Here is a 22500-nt window from a genome sequence, read left to right on the forward strand (position 1 = left end):
GGGTGAATTAAGATCACTATGTTTAAACTTTAGGCTAACTTGAGGCAGGTTGTTATGCTGTATGATTCCTAGAAGGTCACCATTGTCTCGGTCAGGCGATTTGAGTTTACAGACACCCAGTAAAGAAGCAGTTTCGTCAATTAATGTTTTGCTCACCTGTTTTAAAGACGTAATTAACTTTTCCTTATTTTATTTATAAATAGAAGTGGTTACTTAATTAGGCTGTTATAATATTGGACCTTATGAGAATTAACTGTGCATAGGTTTCGAATGAGCAATTTTACATAGATTTACATAATTACATGGGCGTAATAGAATATTTAGCCCAAATTAAACCTGCCTGCATATTTACCATTAATTTTGGTAGATAGATAGATACATAGATAGATAGATAGATATTTTTATTGACCACAATACAAAATAATATGAATTTTACAAAATAGTATTTGGTCCAAATTACAAAGTTAAATACAGTAGATAGTGTGCAATCTCTTATACAAACTAAATAAATTCCAATTACACATATATTGTACTAAAACTAAAAACAAAACCAATTTAGCTATACGCCATCAACAAGTTCCTGTAATTACATTTTACACATTATAATAATGTGTTACATTCAATATAAAGAAAGAAGCTCATGTACAATTTTACGTACTACATCACAATCGGTTCTGGTTACTAGCAAGTCTAAAGCTGTGGTAACGTTATACGTCTGCCTGATCTGTAACGAAAGTGGACAATTTTCAATGACATGAGTCTCTGTCTGGATCTCACCGCATGAACACAACCTCTCATCCATTGGCGGACGGTCCCTACCTCTTCTGTTCCACCGACCTGTCTCAACCGCCAATGAATGGGCACTTAACCGCATTCTTGCCCATGATACACGTTCTATTTCATTAAGTCTTAATTGGTTTGTATAAATGTCATGAACGACTAAATCTGGGTTAACAGTTTTATCAAACACAATCCTATTGGAATTGGAGTTTCTGACCTTTAATTGCAGTTCACATTTTCCTTCCTCAATATCATCAGTATTATCAGAGATAAGGTTTCGTATATACCTCGAAACAGAGTCAATATAGTTCATCACTATTCGCATGGCATGAATTAAAGGGTCATCATCCATATTATTCCTTTCAAGCCACATCTTTTTAAAGAATTTCCTTTGCCTCGATTTTATTAATGCCCTCATCGGCGGAAGTCCCAGTTCTACCATACATACGTCATTATTAGTAGTTTTTCTGACGCCCAAAAGTTGTTTAATACACCATTTATATTGCTTTTCGATGGGTTTAATATCACCATTTAGCCATGACTCACATGAATATAATATAGTTGACATAATAGCAGCATCAAAAATTTTCTTCTTAACTAAAAATGGCACATCATTGTTTCTACTTATAAATGAAATAAATTTCAGAGTATGACCACATTTTACTTATTGCATGCTGCTTGATAGCTGTTAGTTCTTTGTCATCATCCGCAAAATCAGGACTGCCCAGATAAATGTACTGATTACAGTAATAATCACATCAGAATTTCCATACATACTTTGGGTTCTTTGTCTTCCATCAGAAAACCATCGAAAACCATCGAAAGGGCAATTACGTTTTACCATTTGTATACTCAGTTTGCCTTAACTTGACTTTAACTCTGTTGAATCCTTAATAACACGTAAGAGATGTGGTTCGTATGTCCTCTTCCATGTATTACTTATCCTAACCCCCATATCCTCTCCGAATCCTTACCTGTCGGGATACAACACGTTGGAACGTGTTAGTGAGTGGCATAATTTTTATCAACGTACAAATTTACTTTCAGGAACATAACTAGAGGTCGTTGGCTTTTACAAACCAAATAGATAGGATTTGTTTCAGTTTAGGGGTAAATTAAGATCAGTATGTTTAAACTTTAGACTAACTTAAAACTGATTGATATACGATTCGTAGACTAGGTCACCACTGTCCCGGTCAGGCGATTTAAGTTTACCTTTGTTCGATAGGAAGCAGTTTCATCAATTAACGTTTTACTCACTTGTTTTAAAGATGTAACTTACTGTTTTCCTTACTTTATTTTCTCAAAGAGGTGTTTACTTAATAAGGCTCTTATAATATTGGACCTTATGAGAATTAACTGTGCATAGGCTTAAACTGAACAATTTTACATAGATTTACATAATTACATGGGCGTAATAGAATATTTAGCCTAAATTAGGCCTGCCTGCATATTTACCATTAATTTTGGTACTCAATTTGCCTTAACTTGACTTTAACCTGGTCGAAACTTGCTTGAATTCCTTGACTTAACTGAACTTTCCTGGAATTCTAATGGCCTTAGTTTAATTTGGTATGAGTCTCTTCTATCCTAATTGAACTTAACTAAAATTTACTTTTACCTAAATTCTTTTACTTAGATTTACCAAGCAATTGATTAATCTTTTGGACTTTCTGGCACAATTCTGCAAACACAATATGTGCACATAGGAGTTCTGCGCTTAACAGCCCATCCTCTATTTACCTTTTTACCAGAGAACATTCAGTGGAAGGAATTACCCTTGTAATTTAGTGAACATTCTTTCAGTCTTCCCACCGAGTGATACAAAATTTCCCACATCTTAATGTGAAATGTGAAGGAATGTAGTTATTTTCATGGTTTTACACGAAATACAAGAGTATAGGTAAAAGCCTAGGACGTTAGGCCAGCACCCTAGATTAGGGGTAAGTTCAAATGCAATATCTGTATTTGAATGTGCCAAATGTTAGATAATGTGAAATGTGAAGGAATTTAGTTATTCTAATGGTTTTACACAAAATGGAAGAGTTAAGGTAAGAGCCTAGGACCTTAGGCCAGCACCCTAGCTTTTATGGTTTAGTTCAGATGTGGCCATTTTCTCAGGTCAGTTGCAAAGGATTGCATGCAATGTCCATTTATGCAGTTTCAGTGGTTATTTTTTATGGTTTTACACGAAATGGAAGAGTTTAGGTAAGAGCTTAGGACCATAAGCCAGCACCTTAGACTAGGGGTAAGTTCTAATGCAATATCTATATTTGAATGTGCCAAATCTTAATGTGAATTGTGAAGGAATTTAGATATTTTCATGGTTTTATGCAAAATACAAAAGGTTAGGTAAGACCCTAGGCCCTTAGGCCAGCACCCTAGCTTAAGGGCTAGTTCAGATGTGGCCATTTTCTCAGGCCAGTTGCATATTCAATTGCATAGGATTGCATGCAACTTTTGTATGCAATTTCATTAGTTATTTTCGTGGTTTTACATGAAATGGAAGAGTTTAGGTAACAGCTTAGGACCTTAGGCCAGTACCCTAAATTAGGGGTAAGTTCAAATGCAATATCTGTATATTTGAATGTGCCAAACCTGACTTTAGGTAATGGAATTTGAAGGAATTTATTTTCATGGTTTTACACAAAATACAAAAGTTTAGGTAAGAACCTAGGACCTTCAACTATCATCCTAGCTTAGGGGTTAGTTCAAATGTGGCCATTTTCTCAGGCCAGTTGCATAATCAATTGCATAGGATTGTATGCAACATCTATTAATGCAATTTCATTAGTTATTTTCATGGGTTACACAAAATGGAGTTTAGGTAAGTCTAGGACCTTAGGTCAGCACCCTAGATTAGTGGTAAGCTTTAATGCAATTTCTGTATTTGAATGAACCAAATCTTAATGTGAAGGAATTTAGTTATTTTCATGGTTTTGCACGAAATAAGAGTTTATGTAAGAGCCTAAGACCTTAGCCCAGCACCCTAGATCAGAGGTTAGTTCAAATGCAGCCATTTTCTTAGGCCACTTGTGCATTCAATTGCATGCAACATCAATATATGCAATTTCAGTAAATGGAGTTTAGGTAAGAGCCTAGAACCTTAGGCCAGCACCCTAGCTGTGTGGTAAGTTCAAATGTGACAAGTAACTTTTATATTTGATTCAAATAAGGATTTTTTTTTATTTTTACCCTCAAAAAGTTTAGGTCGGCTGTCATGAGCCTTAGGCTACCACCCTAGGTTAGATAAATATGAAGGTGGTCATATTAAATGCAATTTTCATATTGAATTGCACGCATTATCTGTATTTGAGGGTGCCAAATTTTAGATAAAGTTAATTGTGAAAGCATTGTCTTTTAGAAAATACCTGTGCATTTAAATGCAAAAATTAAGTTTATTTGCAAACCTTAAAATTACAATGATCCAATTATTTTTCAGAAAGTGTGCCACCAAAGAAACGGCCTTTCTTTGGGACAAAGACTTCAGGAGCCAGAAGGAAAATAGTATACAGGGCAGCAGAAACATCAGGTTAGAGGGATGTTGACTCAAGGACTAGAGGACAAGAGTTGCTGCATCCAGAGCAGCGGAAGGACCAAAACAGAGGGAGGTTAGAGTGGTAGATATGAGGGTGAGAGCAGCTGCACCCAGAGCAGCAGAACTGGAACAGAGGGAGGTCAGGCTCCGACGGGTGAGGTCAACAGTTTCAGGAGCCAGAACTAAAAGGAATTTTACAGATTTGAAAAAAAAAGCAGATTCAATTACAGGCCAGATGCCAGCTATCATAAGCACCCTCATGTGTCCATTGGAAAAATGGACATTATTTGTCAGCACTGCAATGCACTCAGGTGGAAAGAAGAGGCTCTGGGACATTGCAGCAGCAATGGAAAGGCATCTCTTCTACCTCTGGTTAGTTTGCCCAATCCACTGCAATCACTCTTTACAGGAGATACGACCACTTCTTGACATTTCATTGAAAACATCCGAAAGTATAATTCCTGCTTCCAGTGACATTTCCTCGAAAACATCCAAAAGTACAGGTCCTGCTCCCAAATGACATCATTCAGTGCAAAGGAGGTTCGCGAGCCAGGCTACATGCCCACCTTCAAAGTTCAGGGTTGGGTGTACCACGCCTTCGGATCTTTGCTTCCTATGCCAAAAGCAGATCCCAAGTGCGGAGGTCAAAATGAGATAGAGCAGCATACCGGGCCTTAAGGAAGGCATTTTTCTAGACCTCCAGGAGTTCCTTCACAGGCACAACATATGCATCACATCTTCAAAATAACCCTGGAGCTCATGCCCACAGAGAACCACAAGATCAGGATCAGGCCAGACAAGAAGCCTGAGGGTGAGCACAAAAGATGCTTCAGTTTACCCACCTTCAACAAAGTGGGCGTAGTGATGGTCGGCAATGGTTTTGAGACCCGTGACATCGTCCTTCACAAAAGAAATCAGACAGTTCAGAGGGTGGCCAACACCCACAGACCCTACGATTCCCTGCAGTATCCTCTGATCTTCTGGCAAGAAGAGGACAGCAACTACTTCAACATTCCTCAAACCAGCCTAGAAAGTGGCGGAGGAGTGTGTCGTCACAAGACTACCAAGCCTACAGAATCATGTTGCAAGCTGGGGAAGAGAACCACCTTTTGCACTTTAGGATGTTGTTTAACCAGTTTGTTGTGGACATGTACGTCAAAATTGAGAACAAGAGGCTTTGCTACATTCAGACCCACCAGCAGGGGTTGCGAGCCACCAACTACATCTGCCTACAAGATGCCATCACCAGCGACACCAAACCAAGGGAGTTGGGAAAAAGGGTCATCCTGCCCTCGAGCATCATCAGAAGTCCCAGCACATGCATGAGTACACCCAAGATGTGATGACTTGCATGAGGAATTACAGATGTCCGGACCTCTTCATCACCTTCCTGTGCAACCTGAACTGGCTGGAAATTCAGGAGCAGCTGCATCCTCGACAATCACCTTTCCCCCACCATGACCTCATCGCCAGGGGTCTTTAAATGGAAATTGACCAAGATAGTCTACATCATCACCAAGTCGCACGTCTTTGGAGAACCCCAGTGCTGGATGTACACCATTGAGTGGCAAAAGTGCAGCCTTCCCCATGCTCACATGCTGTTCTAGCTCCAGCAGAAGATGCAGTGTTTCAACATTGACAGTGATTAGCGCAGAAATTCCAGATCCACAAGATCCCCTACTGTACTCAGTCGTCACCAAGAAAATCCTGTCCTTGAGGCAACCTCAACAAAACTCACCATGCATGGTTGACAGGAAATACCATGCATGGTTGACAGGAAAGTTCAAAGAAGTTTCCAAAAAGGAACTCATCAGCGAAACAGAAACAGTAGAAGACAGCTACCCCCTACCAAAGGTGAAAACCAGGAGATGGCAGGTTTATATGTACTGCAAAGATCAACATGAAACTCGGCCAGGAGCACCAGCAGGTCGAGGTGGACAACAGTTGGGTTGTGCTGTAAAATCTGCTCCTCTCAAAGGTGTTCGATGTCCACATCAACGTTGAGGGTGCAAATTGGTTAAGTCCTTCAAGTACATCTGCAAGAGAAGAGACCAAGCTGTGTTCAAGATAACAGACAGACTAGCCCATCCAGGACAAAGTGCAGGCCTTCCAACTTGGCAAGTACAACTGCAGTAGTGAAGCCATTTGTTGGATTTTGAGCTTACAGATCCAGGTACCCGACCATGCTAAAGCTCAGTGTTTACTTGGAAAATGGTCAAGAGTCTTCTTCAGGCTGGATGGGTTCCAACCAGAGCAAACGCAGGCCTCACCAAAGACCACCTTGACAGCCTTCTTCGGGCTATGCCAGGAAGACCCCTTCGCCAAGAAACTACTCTACCCTGATGTGATGTGGCCAGGTACTACACCTGAGATTCCGGCAGCAAAAAGTTCAGGAGGTGAAAGCAGAGCAAGAATGTCAAAGGTTACCCAGAAGTCAAATCCGGATGACAGTACTCCAAGCAAGTTGTTGCTTCTTGGGTGTACTCGTGCAAATGCCTTGGGGTAGAGAAGGTGGAAGAGGGAGGGGGAATGGTGAGGAGAGGAGGAAGTGGTAAGGATAGGGAAGGGGATAACATTCACTGCCATTATTAATTATTATTAGTTCATTATTATTTACATTATTATTAAATGCTTATGAAACAAAGTTGTTAAATAAGGAAGGTAGTTTATTTTCCCATTTTCTTTAGACTTTGATGTTTCAAATGATCATTAGGCATGGTTTGGTAGGACCCATTGTATATAAGGTACCTGATGGTAGGGGTTTGAACCCTTCACATAAACCTTCCTTGGGTCCAATGAGAGCCTATAAAGATATTTTCTCATTATTTTTTTGTTTTTTAACCATGTTTACACTAAACGTGCAATGCTTTTATGTCCACAGACCATGGGAGTGTAATGTTTGAATGTGCCCTAAAGTCCCCCATGATGTGCGTGCTGCCCAGTAATACTTTGAACAACAGTCAATCATTTACCTTGGAAAGGAAGTACTAACATGTGGTGTGGTTTTGATTACCATGTTTATTTAGAGCAATGAATAAGACAAAATTATAATCACAGGAAAAAGCATTTTCAATAACGGTGCACTTAATTTACAGGACAAAATCACTCGAACGGGAAGTTGTCAAGAATCATCGGAGTTCATGGGATTGAGACGTTTTCTCCCCTTCCACACCCAGTTAGAATGGTTACCTCAATCAGGCTTGGAAGGGACTTGATAATGAGACGTCCTGTTGCACGACTTGGAAGTACAAAGTTTCGAAGTAGGAGTGAAGGTGCACCAATTTTCAGGTTAAGGGCACGAGGTGGATACCCAGACGGCTCCAAGGAGTTCAGGAATTCCATTGGGGAATTGACGGCTTCATTGGGATCCATGATGGTGTCAGTGGAGTGGTAGGAACGTCCACTGGATCTCCAGGTAGATGTTCTCACGCACTTATTTTTTGGGGCGCCAGAATTGCTGTTTCCTGAAGTCAAACATGCTTGTGGTAGTTTCTTTGAACATCAGGAAATGCTACTGCCGTACATTCTTGTTGGGTGCTGAACAAGGTGCAAAAGTTCTCTGTGAACATGCAGTCCTGCCTGAGCGTCAAAGGGGATCTTCCTATTTCCCAAGGTGAGACATCGCTTGTTAAAGTCCAGCCATAGGATTGCTTGACAGCTGCACCTTCATGTTTGTGATCAACTTGAATGATTGGACTCATCTTAAGGCAGGCATTCATTCCGTCAGCACTGGTGATCATTGGCAAGATTTGGCCCAAGTTCCCAGACAAAAGAACGACGACGCTTCCCATGATGACTTCTCGCTCCTAAGGTCCTGCAATGTCAAGTCCAAAGCCTTGAAACCTCATTTGTTGGCCATAATGGATTCGTCCCAGATGATGAGGCTGCATTGCTGAAGAACTTTGGCATAGCCTGTGCCTTTGGAAGTGTTGCAGACAGGAACTTCTGAGCAGAAAGCCAAGTTAAGCAGCAATTTCAAAGCAGAGTGGGCAGTGCGATCTCTGTCCAGAAGTTTTGCTGCAATTCCAGAGGAAGCCAAGTCAAATTTTTACTGCTGACAAACTTTGGCCAGAAGATCAATATATTACATTTTTCCAGTTCTGCCAGGAGGATCCACGAATATCAGGCTGCCTGTTGACATGGTTCAGAGTGGCGTTGTAGACTCTCCACTAGTCTGGCATCAGCAGGGGTTCTTGTTCCTCAACAAACTGGACGAGATTGCCAAGCCTGAAGCTGGTCTTGTGGAGATCGTCAATGTTCAGATCATTAGGAGTTGGAAGACAAGCTGTAAGTCTTCAGGGTTTTCCTCAACATCGGCAGACACGCTCCAGCTCCCACAAGCTATTCCTGTAGATAGCGTCGCAAAAGTCGATGGTCAGGGTTTGATTATTGCACCTCACTTGTTGCAGAACATCTTCGCTCATCTCCATCTTGTACTTTTCCCAAAGTTGAAGGGGGTTAAACATGGCACAGGTGTGTACGTCTGATTTTCCTTGGCAACTACGACAAAGTCGCTTCAGCCATGGGGAGGTCCCAGTTCTGGTCACTCTAACAAACCTAGTCTTTCACAGGTCACTCTAACAAACCTAGTCTTTCACAGGTCTTGCTGAAAGTTTCGTTCACCTGGCCATCCACCAATTTCAAACTCAGATATGGTGTAGGTCCCTGAATGAGCTTGTAGAAGCATTCAACCCTGAAGGATGGGCCGTTCAGACACGCCTCAATGCATCAGTGGATTTGACTTTTGGCTCCCCTTCAACATTCTTGCCCTGCTTTTGCTTCCTGAACTTTTTGCTACTGGAATCTCAGGTGTAGTACTTGGCCACATCAGGGTAGAGCAGCATCTTGTCGCAGGGTCTTCCTAACACAGCTCAAAGACAGGCCTGCATTTGCTCCAGTGGGAACCCCTCTGGCCTGAAGTAGACTATCTGACCATTTTCCAAGTGAACACTGAGCTTCACCAACCCCTCCGGCCTGAAGTAGACTATCTGACCATTTTCCAAGTGAACACTGAGCTTCAGCACAGTCGGGTACCTGTTGAGCAACTGGAAGCAAATTTCTCCAGACGGCTTCACTACTGTAGATGTACCTGCCAAGTTGGAAGGCCTGCTGCACTTTGCTTGAGTGGAACAGTGTTTCTCTTGAACACAGCTTGGTCGCTTCCCTTGCAGATGTACATTTGGGACTTCACCGAATTGCACCACTCTGAACATTCATGTGTGCTTGGAACATCTATGAGAGGAGCTGATTTTATGGCACAACCCCCTGGTTGTCCACCTCGACCTGCTGGTGCTCCTGCCTGAGTTACACGATCTTTGCCATAAAACCATCATCTCCTGGTTTTCACCTTCAATAGAGGGGGAAGCTGTCTTGTTTCCATTTCATTGATGAGCTCTTTTCGGAAACTTATTTGAACAGTTCCTGTTGACCATGCATGGTGAGTTTTGACCATGCATGCTGACTTTTTGGTTGAGGTTGCTGCAAGGGACCGTGGTCATTTTCTTGGTGACAACGGCATAGAGTAGGGGATCTTCTTGTGGATCCCTAATTTCTGCACTAATCACTTTGTCAATGTACTTGATCTGCTGAAACCAGAACAGCACGTGAGCATGGGGAAGACCGCACTTTTGCCACTCATTGGTGTACCTCCAGCACTAGGTTTCTCCAAAGATGTGATTTGGTGACGACGTCAACCATCTTAGTCAATTTCTATTTGAAGACCCTGGCGATGAGGTCATGGCAGTGGGAAGGAGCTGCTTTTTAATTTCCACCTAGTTCATTTCTATTTGAAGACCCTGGCGATGAGGTCATGGCAGTGGGAAGGAGCTGCTTTTTAATTTCCACCTAGTTCAGGTTGCACATGAAGGTGATGAAGAGGTCTGGATGATGGTACTCCAAGTAAGTTGTCGCTTCTTGGGTGTACTCGTGCATGTGCCTGGGACTTTTGATACCCCCGAAGGTAGGGATGACCCTTTTCCCATCTCCCTTAGTGTTGCTGGCAATGGCATCTTGGAGGTGGATGTAGTCAGTGGCTCGCCAACTCTGCCGGTGGGTCTGAATGTAACGAAGCCTCTCGCTCTCACATCCATGACAAACTAGTGAAACAAGATACTGCACTTCAAAAGGTTGTTCTCTCCCCCAGCTTTCACCATGATTCTGTAGGCAGAGTAGTCTTGTGATGGCACTTTCTTTCCTCCGCAGGTTTCCAGATTAGTTAGAGGAGTGTTTTAGTAGCCGTCGTCGCCTTGCTAGAAGATCAAAGGATACTGCAGGGAGTCGTTGGACCTGTGGGTGTCAGCCACCCTCTGAATTGTCTGCTTTCTTTTGTGAAGAACGATATCGCATGGCTCGAAGTCATTGCCAACCATCACTATGGCCACTTCATTGAAGGTGGGGACATTGAAGCATCTTTCATGCTCACCCGCAGGCTTAACTGATGATCCTGATCTTGTAGTTCTCTGTGGCCATGAGCTCCAGGGATGTTTTGAAGATGGCGATGTAAGCATGGTGCCTGTGAAGGAATTCCTGGAGATCTAGAACGATGCCTTCCTTAAGGCCCGGTATGCAGCTCTGTCTCATTTTGACCACTGCAGTTCCATTGCCCATGAAGTAGATCTGAAGAAACTTGGGGTCTGCTTCTGGCATAGGAACCAAAGATCCAAAGGCATGGTACACCTGACCTTGAACTTTGAAGGTGAGCAAGTAGCCTGGCTTGCAAGTCTCCTTTGCACCAAACAATGTTATTTGGAAGCAGTTGTACTTTTGGATGTTTTCAAGGCAATGTTAAGAAGTGGTCATATCTCCTGACATCAGTGATTGCAGTGGATCGGGCAGACTAACCAGAGGTGTTAGAGACACTTTTCCATTCCTGCAGCAAAGTCCCGGAGCCTCTCACTTAGCCTAGGTGCATAGCAGTGCTGACAAACATCCTTCTTTCCAGTGGACACATGAGGGTGCTTGTGATAGCTGACATTCAGCCTGTAATTGAGTGCTGCTTTGAGTTCCATTCCTGCAGCAAAGTCCCGGAGCCTCCCACTTAGCCTAGGTGCATAGCAGTGCTGACAAACATCCATCTTTCCAGTGGACACATGAGGGTGCTTATGATAGCTGACATTCAGCCTGTAATTGAGTGCTGCTTTTTTCAAATCTGTGAAATTCGTTTTAGTTCTGGCCCCTGGAACTGTTGCCCTCACCTGAATTCCTTTTAGTTCTGGCTCCTGAAACTGTCACCCTCACCTGGCCTCCTGGCCTCCCTCTTGTTCCAGTTCTTCTGTTGCTCTGGATGCAGGTGCTTTAGCCCTCGTATCGACCAGTCTGGCCTTCCTCTGTTCTGGTACTTCCACTGCTCTGGATGCAGGAACTCTTGTATTTTGGTCTTCGAGTCTAGCCTCCCTCTGACCTGATGTTTCTGCCACCCTGTATACTGGTACTTTCCTTCTGGCTCCTGAAGTCTTTGTCCCAAAGGAAGGCTGTTTCTTCAGTGGCATACTTCCTGAAAAATAATTGGATCATTGTTATTGTATGATTTGCAATTTTTTTTTTTCAATAAAATACACAAGTATTTTATAAAAAATAATGCCTTCACAATTAAGATATAAAATTCAGCCCCCCCAAATACAGATAATGCATGCAATTCTATACAACCACCTTCACACTTACCTACCTAGGGTGGTAACCTAAGGTTCATGATAGCCTGCCTAAATGTAAAAAAATCATAATATAAATTTTATGAGCTGTAGCACAAGGTGTCAGCTACTACTACTTAGAATTAGCCAACCATGTGCTGGTGCAGGCTCTTGCCCTTCAGCAGCCCATAATGGTGTCAGCCATGATTTGTTTATGGGTATGCAGCGCTCCCTACGGATGCAGGCAGGCTAGTAACACTAGTAACTTTTGACAGCTTCACCAGGCTTGGTATGGGTAAACTGCTGGGAGTGCGATCGTCAAGTTGTACAAGAACCACAGCACCACTAATAAAATTCAGCACCCCCAAATACAGATTGCCAAGGTTTGATAATGCATGCAATTCTATACAACCACCTTCACACTTACCTACCTAGATGTGGTAACCTGGAGGATTCATGACAGATGCCTAAATGTAAAAATGCATGCAATTTATACAACCACCTTCACACTTACCTACCTAGGTGGTGAACCAAGGTTCATGACAGTCTGCCTAAATGTAAAAAAAATAATATAAATTTTATGAGCTGTAGCACAAGGTGTCTTACTACTACTATACTAAGAATTAGCCAACCTTATGCTGGTGCAGGCTCTTGCCCTTCAGCAGCCCATAATGGTGTCAGCCATGATTTGTTTATGGGTATGCAGCGCTCCCTACGGATGCTACAGGCAGGCTTTAACACTAGTAACTTTGACAGCTTCACCAGGCTTGGTTCTGGGTAAACTGCTGGGAGTGCGATTGTCAAGTTGTACAAGAACCACAGCACCACTAATAAGTATATGACCATTGTAATATGTCTGATTCAGCTTTTGGTTCCCTGGTCATGCCTTCTGGTTGCTTGTCAGAGTTCCTCACTTGTATGGAAAAGGTGTTTGAAAAGCAGATCCCCAGTCTGCTTGTCAGCAGCAACATCCTGTCTCAACTGCTCAGCAAAGTTGAGAAGCAGGTACCTTCCAGGCAGGTTGTGTTCTGTCCATTTCATCAAGATGGAAGTCTACTGAACTCCATCATCTGGCTCTATCTTCGCTGCAGGCTCTACTACTATTTCAAATTCTAGACCAGAAAAATGCTTACTCAAGCAACAAAAAGAGCAGAAAAGCAAGGATACTTCAGTATTTATGGTGTGCCCACGTACTTGTGATTGTTTACACTGTATATAATAAACCCACTGTTACGTGGGTTTATTTATGTATGATCATAATTTCAGTCAACACAGGATGTTTACATAAATAAATTTATTGGGCCAGTCAATACTCTACGGACTGAGATCTGTCCATTCTATTTCACAATCTCCACGTGGCCTTCATGTGTATATTTCAACAGGCCTATCTAATATGTTGCATATTAAGTCCTACATAATATTACATTATGTACATGTCATCAGTGTCTGTGTTACAGTAGAAATTACCACGGTGCATCCGCCTTGCAGTAGAGCTTATTGTTGAAATACACATTTATATCTACTAGGTGCTGGCTATTGTATTATTTTTTATGTAACTGTACATGACTGTGATTGTAAACAAAAACTGGTAAAAGAATAACTATCGTACATAATTTCATTAAACAATGGTGGATGTGGTATAATAGTGCACGATGTTCTACATTACTGTTGTAACTGTACATATATAATAAAAAATTTAATAAAATATTGTTCATTTTTCTAATAAGAGTTAAAAGACGCCAAGAATGCTGAATTTACCTAAAGAAAGTAATGATATAAAAAAAAATCGCATTTAAGTTAAACTAAATTCTGAATTTTTAGCCATAATTTTGACAGGTGTAAGCTGTCATTTAAAATGCAAATTCCCATAACATGTCATATGAACTGCCTACATAGCCTAGCTGGTTAAATAAATGTCACTGATACTGCACATATTTTCATTAATATTGCAGTGTATGTATTGAAAAAGCAACAGTATTTTGACTGTGAATGCTTTTTAGTCCAGGAAAATGCAGTACGAGTGATGGTGAGGCTGCCAGACTGGCCCTGTCATGCATTCAAATATTGTCTATTCCACACCAAAGTACTGTAAAGTGATATATGTCTGTCCTTTCAACCCATCATAACATCGAAAATATGTATATCAACTTAAATCCACTGTCTACAGTGCTCTACATGTATGGATCTATAGTCTAACATGCTCTGCTGCCCACTAGGCCAATAGTTATGCCCATGTCTGTTTAGAGTGCTGCACACCTTGCCCTAAATGTATACAAATATGGCATTCTGTTATTAGCCAATGGGGAGCCTGAAAGTGCTGTGGCTTGTATTTACAGTCTCTGATGTTGCTGGCTGCATTTGAACTTACCCCAAGCCAGGTTGCTGGCCTAAGGTCCTAGATTCTTACCTAAACTCTTCCTTTTTGTGTAAAACCATGAAAATAACTAATGAAATTGAATATATACATGTTGCATGCAATCCTATGCAACTCAATATGCAAGTGGTATGAGAATGTGGCCGTATTTAACTAACCCCTAAGCTAGCGTGGTAGCTTAAGGTCCTAAACTCTTGTGTAAACTTCTCCATTTCGTGTAAAACCATAACCAAATTCCTTCACGTTCCACCTTAAGATTTGATGCCTTCAAATACAGATATTGCATGCAATTCTATGCAATTGAATATGAAAACTGCATTTAATATGACCACCTTCATACTTATCTAACCTAGGGCGGTAGTCTAAGGTTATGGCAACCTACCTAAAATCTGGTTTTGAGGGTAAAAATAAGAAAAACCCTTAGGGTAAACGACTGGGCATGACACACATCGGTGGCTGAATTTTCACATTTCACTCGATATTTAATTGGAGAAATAACAAAAAAATAAAACCTTTATGAAAACCTGTCAAAAGATTGAAGCTTCATTAACAAAATCAGCTATAGGAAACTGCCATATGAACTAAACTAAGCATGTGAAGTGACTGAAGTCTTCGTAAATTAAGTGTTGAAGGCAATTTTGAATCCAATATGGCGTCCCCGCAAATGCTGATGCAACCTGAATGGCGATTGGACACTTCCTTCCTAGCGCTCATTTAAAGGTGCACTGAACATTAACTGCATATATATGTAATGTTTATCGATATTACTCAAGATTTTAGTTGTAATCAGCACGATAAAACATTCTGTTGCCTGTACTAGTTAAAGTATGAGACATGGAATTCCCGTCTGTTATGTGGTTAACTTAAATTCATTTTTACTTTAATCCGTGGTTTTATCCTTACTGATATCACAGCTGAAGCTCTAGTGCTTATTTGATTGTAATTATAAACATTTTGTCCTTAATTCACTCACAATATCACTTAAAATACGTGAGAATGTTTGTTTACAGTACTTTACTCCATCAAGGTAGTGAAACTCTGGCGGGAACAATTTTCCAGCCTTACTGTACATCTAGCCGCTACAAACATCAGAGTGCGGACGACACATTAAAAATGAATTGTTCACTCTATAAAAAAATGTAAATATTTTGTTGTTAGGACTGTTCATTTATTTAAGTCCATATTAATGCATACTTCTGAGATTTGTAATGTGTACATATGGATGTTATCAGTGGCAAAAATGCAAGAAAGTTGAGTTTGACAATTTATCTACAATTGGTACGAGAGTCAAGATGCCATGATGTCAAAATACAGGACTGAAATAAAGGATTTAAATCCAAAATTATTACTTACAACACCATTATATGACAAAAACTTTCACTGTGAATATGATATATTTAAACACTGTATGTAACATGTTAAAATAAAAAAATATCGGAAAACACGAAAAATAGCTACAATGTAATGTTCACCAGCAAAAGCATTGAAATTTGTCTCAGGAATCTGGTTTGTTCAAGAACCAATATTTTCAAATGAATTATAATGAACACGTAATACATTAACTTTAATATAACTTTTATTCCTTTTAAAATTATTTAAATATTATCTAGCACTCTGGCGTCCAAAATTTGCTAGTTTCCCATCCAAACCTCATAGGCGCCAGCGTTTGGTGGAAGATGTCAAGGAGACCTGTCAGTGTCTGGGGTACAAATATTTTGCAGATTTAACCAAATGGGCAGTTTGTTCTACAAAGTGACTCAGTATTTATCAAGATGGCATCACGCGTCCACTTTAAAGTGTTTTAAAAGGCAAAAGTTTTGAAAGCGTCATAGCTGGTAAGTTAGCAACGCCCACAGCTAAATCTTAATGAACTTCTGCTGTGGCTTGTATTTACAGTCTCTGATGTTGCTGGCTGCATTTGAACTTACCCCAAGCCAGGTTGCTGGCCTAAGGTCCTAGATTCTTGCCTAAACTCTTCCTTTTTGTAAAACCATGAAAATACCTAATGAAATTGAATATACATGGATGCAATGTATGCAACTCAATATGCAAGTGGTATGAGAAATGTGGCTGTATTTAACAACCCTAAGCTAGCGTGGTAGCTTAGGTCCTAAACTCTTTGTGTAAACTCTTCATTTCGTGTAAAAACATAACCAAATTCCTTCACGTTCCACCTGTAGATTTGATGCCTTCAAATGCAGATATTGCATGCAATTCTATGCAATTGAATATGAAAACTGCATTTAAAATGACCACCTTTGGCCTACTTATCTAACCTAGGGCGGTAGTCTAAGGTTGCTGGCAACCTACCTAAAATCTCTGGTTTTGAGGGTAAAAATAAGAAAAACCCTTAGGGTAAACGACTGGGCATATTTCGGTGGCTGAATTTTCACATTTCACTTATTTAATTGGAGAAATAACAAAAAATAAAATGTTTATAAAACCTGTAAAAGATTGAAGCAATTCATTAACAAAATCAGCTATAGAAAACCACATTTTTAAACTAAGCTAAAGTGCTGAAGTCTTTGAAATTAAGTGTTGAAGGCAATTTTGAATCCAATATGGCGTCCCCGCAAATGCTGATGCAACCTGAATGGCGATTGGACACTTCCTTCCTAGCGCTCATTTAAAGGTGCACTGAACATTAAACATATATATGTAATGTTTATCGATATTACTCAAGATTTTAGTTGTAATCAGCAACTCAAAACATTAGTTACCTAAAACCTAGTTATGTATTAGACATGGAACCATTCCGTCTGTTATGTGGTTAACTTAAATTCATTTTTACTTTAATCCGTGGTTTTATCCTTACTGATATCACAGCTGAAGCTCTAGTGCTTATTTGATTGTTTATAAACATTTTGTCCATAATTCCTCACAATATCACTTAAAATACGTGAGAGATGTTTGTTTACAGTTCCTTTGAATCCATCAAGGTGTCAATCTTTAATGGCGGGAACAATTTTCCAGCCTTTACTGTACATCTAGCCCTTACCTGGGCATCTGAGTGCGGACGACAAAGTGAATTGTTCATGAATATAAATGTAGTATTTTATTAGGACTGTTCATTTACTTAAGTCCCTATTATATGCATACCATCAAGATTTGTAATCGTGACATATGGATGTTATCAGTGGCAAAAATGCAAGAAAAGTTTGACAATTTATCTACAATTGGTTAAAGTTTAAGATGCCATGATGTCAAATACAACTGAAAACTCATGGATTTAAATCAAAAATTTTACTTAAACACTTTATTTTAAAACTTTCCCTGTGTATATGATATATATTATACACTGTATGGTAACATATATGTTAACAAATAAAAAACTATCGGAAAACTACTGAAAAATTGCTATCAATGTAATGTTCACCAGCAAAAGCATTGAAATTTGTCTCAGGAATCTGGTTTGTTTAAAAACCAATATTTTCAAATGAATTATAATGAAGATTTAATACATTAACGCAATTTATAACAATTCTGGTGTTTAGCTACTAATTAATTAAATATTATCTAGCACAATTAAAAAATAAGCACCTTCCCATCCTAACCTTGTGGCGCCAGCGTTTCATGACAAATGTCAAGGAGACAGTGTCATCAAATTGGTACAAATATTTTGAGATTTAACACAGGAAATGGGCAGTTTGTCTACACAATGACTCAGTATGTAAGATGGCATCAAACTTTTAAAGTGTTTTAGGCAAAAGTACCTAAACTGTTCATAGTTGGTGAAACCAGAACGCCCACAGGTCAATCTTAATGAACTTCTGCTGTGGCTTGTATTTACAGTCTCTGAATGTAATGCTGGCTGCATTTGAACTTTACCCAGGCAGGTTGCTGGCCTAAGGTCCTAGATTCTTACCTAAACTCTTCCTTTGTGGCAAACCATGAAAATAACTAATTAAATTGAATATAAACATGCCTTTGCAAGCTCATCCTATGCAACTCAATATCAACAGTTCAAGGAGAATGTGGCTATTTAACTAACCCTAAGCTTCTTGCGTGGTAACTTGTTTCCTAAACTCTTGTGTAAACTTCTCCATTTCATTGTAAAACCATAACAAATTCCTTCAGTCCACCTTAAGATTTGATGCCTTCAAATGGACAGATGTTGCATGCAATTCTATGCAATTGAATATATGAAAACTGCATTTAATATGACCACCTTCATCTTATCTAACCTGCTCGGTTTCAGCTAAAAATTATGGCAACCTACCTAAAATCTGGTTTTGAGGGTAAAAATAAGAAAAACCCTTAGGGTAAACGACTCAGGCATGACACATCAGGTGGCTGAATTTTCACATTTCACTCGATATTTAATTGGAGAAATAACAAAAAATAAAACCTTATGAAAACCTGTCAAAAGATTGAAGCTTCATTAACAAAATCAGCTATAGGAAACTGCCATATGAACTAAACTAAGCATGTGAAGTGACCAAGTCTTCAAATTAAGTGTTGAATGGCAATTTTGAATCAATATGGCGTCCCAGCAAATGCTGATGCAACCTGAATGGCGATTGGACACTTCCTTCCTAGCGCTCATTTAAAGGTGCACTGAACATTAACTGCATATATATGTAATGTTTATCGATATTACTCAAGATTTTAGTTGTAATCAGCACGATAAAACATTCTGTTGCCTGTACTAGTTAAAGTATGAGACATGGAATTCCCGTCTGTTATGTGGTTAACTTAAATTCATTTTTACTTTAATCCGTGGTTTTATCCCTGATATCACAGCTGAAGTCTCTAGTGCTTATTTGATTGTAATTATAAAGCATTTTGTCCTTAATTCACTCACAATATCACTTAAAATACGTGAGAATGTTTGTTTACAGTACTTTTACTCCATCAAGGTGTGAAACTCCGCCCTAAACAATTTTCCAGCCTTACTGTACATCTAGCCGCTACAAACATCAGAGTGCGGACGACACATTAGTGAATTGTTCACAATATAAATGTAGTATTTTGTTGTTAGGACTGTTCATTTATTTAAGTCCCTATTATATGCATACTTCTGAGATTTGTAATGTGTACATATGGATGTTATCAGTGGCAAAAATGCAAGAAAGTTGAGTTTGACAATTTATCTACAATTGGTACGAGAGTCAAGATGCCATGATGTCAAAATACAGGACTGAAATAAAGGATTTAAATCCAAAATTATTACTTAAAACACCATTATATGACAAAACTTTCACTGTGTATATGATATATATAATACACTGTATGTAACATATGTTAACAAATAAAAAAACTATCGGAAAACACGAAAAATAGCTACAATGTAATGTTCACCAGCAAAAGCATTGAAATTTGTCTCAGGAATCTGGTTTGTTCCAAGAACCAATATTTTCAAATGAATTATAATGAACACGTAATACATTAACGCAATTTATAACTTTATTCTGGTGTTTAGCTACCTAATTATTTAAATATTATCTAGCACTCTGGCGTCCCGAAAATTTGCTAGTTCCCCATCCAAACCTCATAGGCGCCAGCGTTTACCACAGGTGTCAAGGAGACAGTGTCAGTGTCTATGGGTACAAATATTTTGCAGATTTAACACAGGAAATGGGCAGTTTGTCTACACAAGTGACTCAGTATGTATCGAGATGGCATCACGCGTCCACTTTTAAAGTGTTTTAGGCAAAAGTTTTGAAAGCGTCATAGCTGGTAAGTTAGCAACGCCCACAGCTAAATCTTAATGAACTTCTGTTTAATCTGAAATATGCCATTATTTCGTAATTTAGAAAACAGTTACTTTGATAGGAACCAAGAGGTCTCAGCGTCCTGTGTGAGAGGGGCACAAGTCTCAGTGATGCTGATGGGGGCATTCAAATGCATTTTCTCTAAGTGGCCAAACAACGGAGGAATTCCAACAAGTGATGTCACAGCCCATGCGTTTACCTAATAAAATCACATATATAAATGTTGCAAAGGAAATCTATGCTACTGAATGCAAAATGGCCTTGTAAAATGGCCACATATGAGCTAACCCCAGTGATTCTCCTGAAGCTGGTGCCGTGGCACCCTGGGGTGCCAAAAGAGACAGTGACTAGGGGTGCCGTAAGATTGTCATGAATTTTATCTTGACTAGGTCATCTCAATAAACATTTGTCAAAAAAAAAGTTTGCAGAAGTCTTCATATACCAATATCAATGTGACTACTGGTTAATTTGTATTTATCTAATTCTTCTATTATGCTCTTTGCTTGTACAGTATACTTCTGCATGTACTGTGTCCTGCTTTTTGGTTTAAGTATGGATAATAATTTTATTCACTAAATAAGTGACCAGTTAATTCATGGAATGGGATCCTAGGTAGATCTAAGCCTGTGTCTGTGAGTGAGCTAGGCTATGGCAGTTGACGTTTTCCATAGAACTTTACCTGCTGAACAAGAATTTAAAGTAATATTTTGTTGTTAGGCTGTAATTAAACTGTAAATTATCATAGAACTGGTGTGGTAAAACTTCTTTGAGAATGGCTAACAATAAGGGGACCTGTTGGGAATTCAGGGTTTTTGGTGGGGTAAATAAATTGGAAAAGGTTTGGGTACCTTTATTATTGTATTTCTGTTATATATGTCATTTGGAACATGAAAAAAAGCGTAAAAAGAAGGACGAATAAATGGATAGTGGGAGCCGTTCTAAAGGCACTTTTCATTCATTACTAGTGTTACTGATTCTAAACCCTAAGCCTTACGTATGCACTGGCTTTCAGTTCACCAATCAGCAGCTGCCGGTTTTTCTCCATTAGCAAGAACACTGTGAGAGACTGACAATTGATGTTTTCTAGAGTTATTTTACTTGTTGAACAAGAATTTATAGTAGTATCTCTTGCCAGAACATACGAGCTTGCCAGGAATCTTTAAAAATGCAGATAAGACGGGAGCAGGTGCAACATTCTGCCATGGTGACCTATAGAGGCTACCCAAGTTGAAAGCGGAAATGGTAATGTGTTGTTTCCCATTTATGAAAGTACCGAATAGTGTGCAGTGGAGCTAGACTATGGCCAACTGACGTTTTTCTGTTATTTTACTTGACAAACAAGCCCCTACACCTAATATTTTGCTGGTCGGGTCTGCCGAAATGTAATTTAACGAGCTAGCCTCACCCACTGGCAGTTCTCTACCCACTGGTACAGATGTGCAGTTTTCAAGGGTCAATAACATTTAGTTACAACAACCGATAAAATATTTTTTAAATTCTTGTTCAGCAGGTAAAATAAAAGTCAGAGAATTTAAGCTGGGAATAAGCAAGTGAACTAGCCAGATGGCAATTGACTTTTCCAGATGTTATTTGACGTGTGAACAAGAATTTAAAACAACATTTTGGCGATTCCCGGCTGTGTAACTAAAATGTAACTGACCACCTGGAAAACTGCACATCTATAATGTGGGTTACGCGAGTTCAAGGGTAAATTCTGTCGGATTTCGGAAAATGTTACAGCTAAATATCATGTAAGCAAGCAAACAACACAGAAAAAACGTCAATTGCCAGCCTAGCTCAACTGGACACTATTCGTTACTTGCGACCGGGGTGAAGAAACTTAACAGGTATACAAAGCCGCCATCTTGGGTTCACGTAACCACTAAGGAGCCATGTGTTCAGCAGGGAAGATGGGGTTATGGCACTGCACAGAAAAGTACGAGTTGGTAAAGTGACGTAGGACTTCACGTAGAGACGTGGTGGTAAATAACAGTTACCCCAAAAATACCCGTGCTCTGTCTTGTGAAGATCGGCGTATGGAAACCCTTTGTTGGATGGACTTCACAGGTTAATTACACTCAAGCGCCAAAAAAATTAAAGGTAATTCATAATTAGCAACCAAAAAACTGTAGAAAAAGTTAATGACACAACCGTGATTGGTTTAGTCGCCCAACCCAAAACACCTGCCAACTACTCTCACAGTTAGGGGCATTGGGTGAACCAAAGCTCGCCTGTAAATCGAGCATGTGTGAAAAGTGCCTTTGGAACGGCTCCCGCTGTCCATTTATTCGGCCTTTTTACGCTTGTTTTTGTGTTCCAAATGGCATATGTAACAGGAAACACAACAGTAAGGTGCCCAAACCTTTTCCCAAGTTATTTACCACACCAGAACCCTGGATTCCCAACGGGTCCCCACAGTTAGCTATTCTCGAAAGTGTTTTCACCCACCCAAAAACTCAGATTCCCAAC

The 22500-nt window shown here is 39.8% G+C and overlaps 2 long non-coding RNA genes across 2 annotated transcripts in view; one reads left to right on the forward strand and one right to left on the reverse strand.

The window, feature by feature from the left end:
• Positions 1-5262, forward strand: part of LOC136833566 (uncharacterized) — an 11276-nt gene extending 6014 nt beyond the window's left edge. The window contains exon 3 of the long non-coding RNA XR_010851515.1: positions 4223-5262. This is a non-coding gene — a long non-coding RNA (uncharacterized lncRNA). The remainder of the gene's footprint in view (positions 1-4222) is intronic.
• Positions 5263-11347: 6085 nt separating this feature from the next.
• LOC136833459 (uncharacterized) overlaps positions 11348-22500 on the reverse strand; it is a 12664-nt gene continuing 1511 nt past the window's right edge. The window contains exon 3 of the long non-coding RNA XR_010851477.1: positions 11348-11810. This is a non-coding gene — a long non-coding RNA (uncharacterized lncRNA). The remainder of the gene's footprint in view (positions 11811-22500) is intronic.

The sequence above is a fragment of the Macrobrachium rosenbergii genome, chromosome 51, assembly GCF_040412425.1.
Source record: "Macrobrachium rosenbergii isolate ZJJX-2024 chromosome 51, ASM4041242v1, whole genome shotgun sequence".
Lineage (NCBI taxonomy): Eukaryota > Metazoa > Arthropoda > Malacostraca > Decapoda > Palaemonidae > Macrobrachium > Macrobrachium rosenbergii.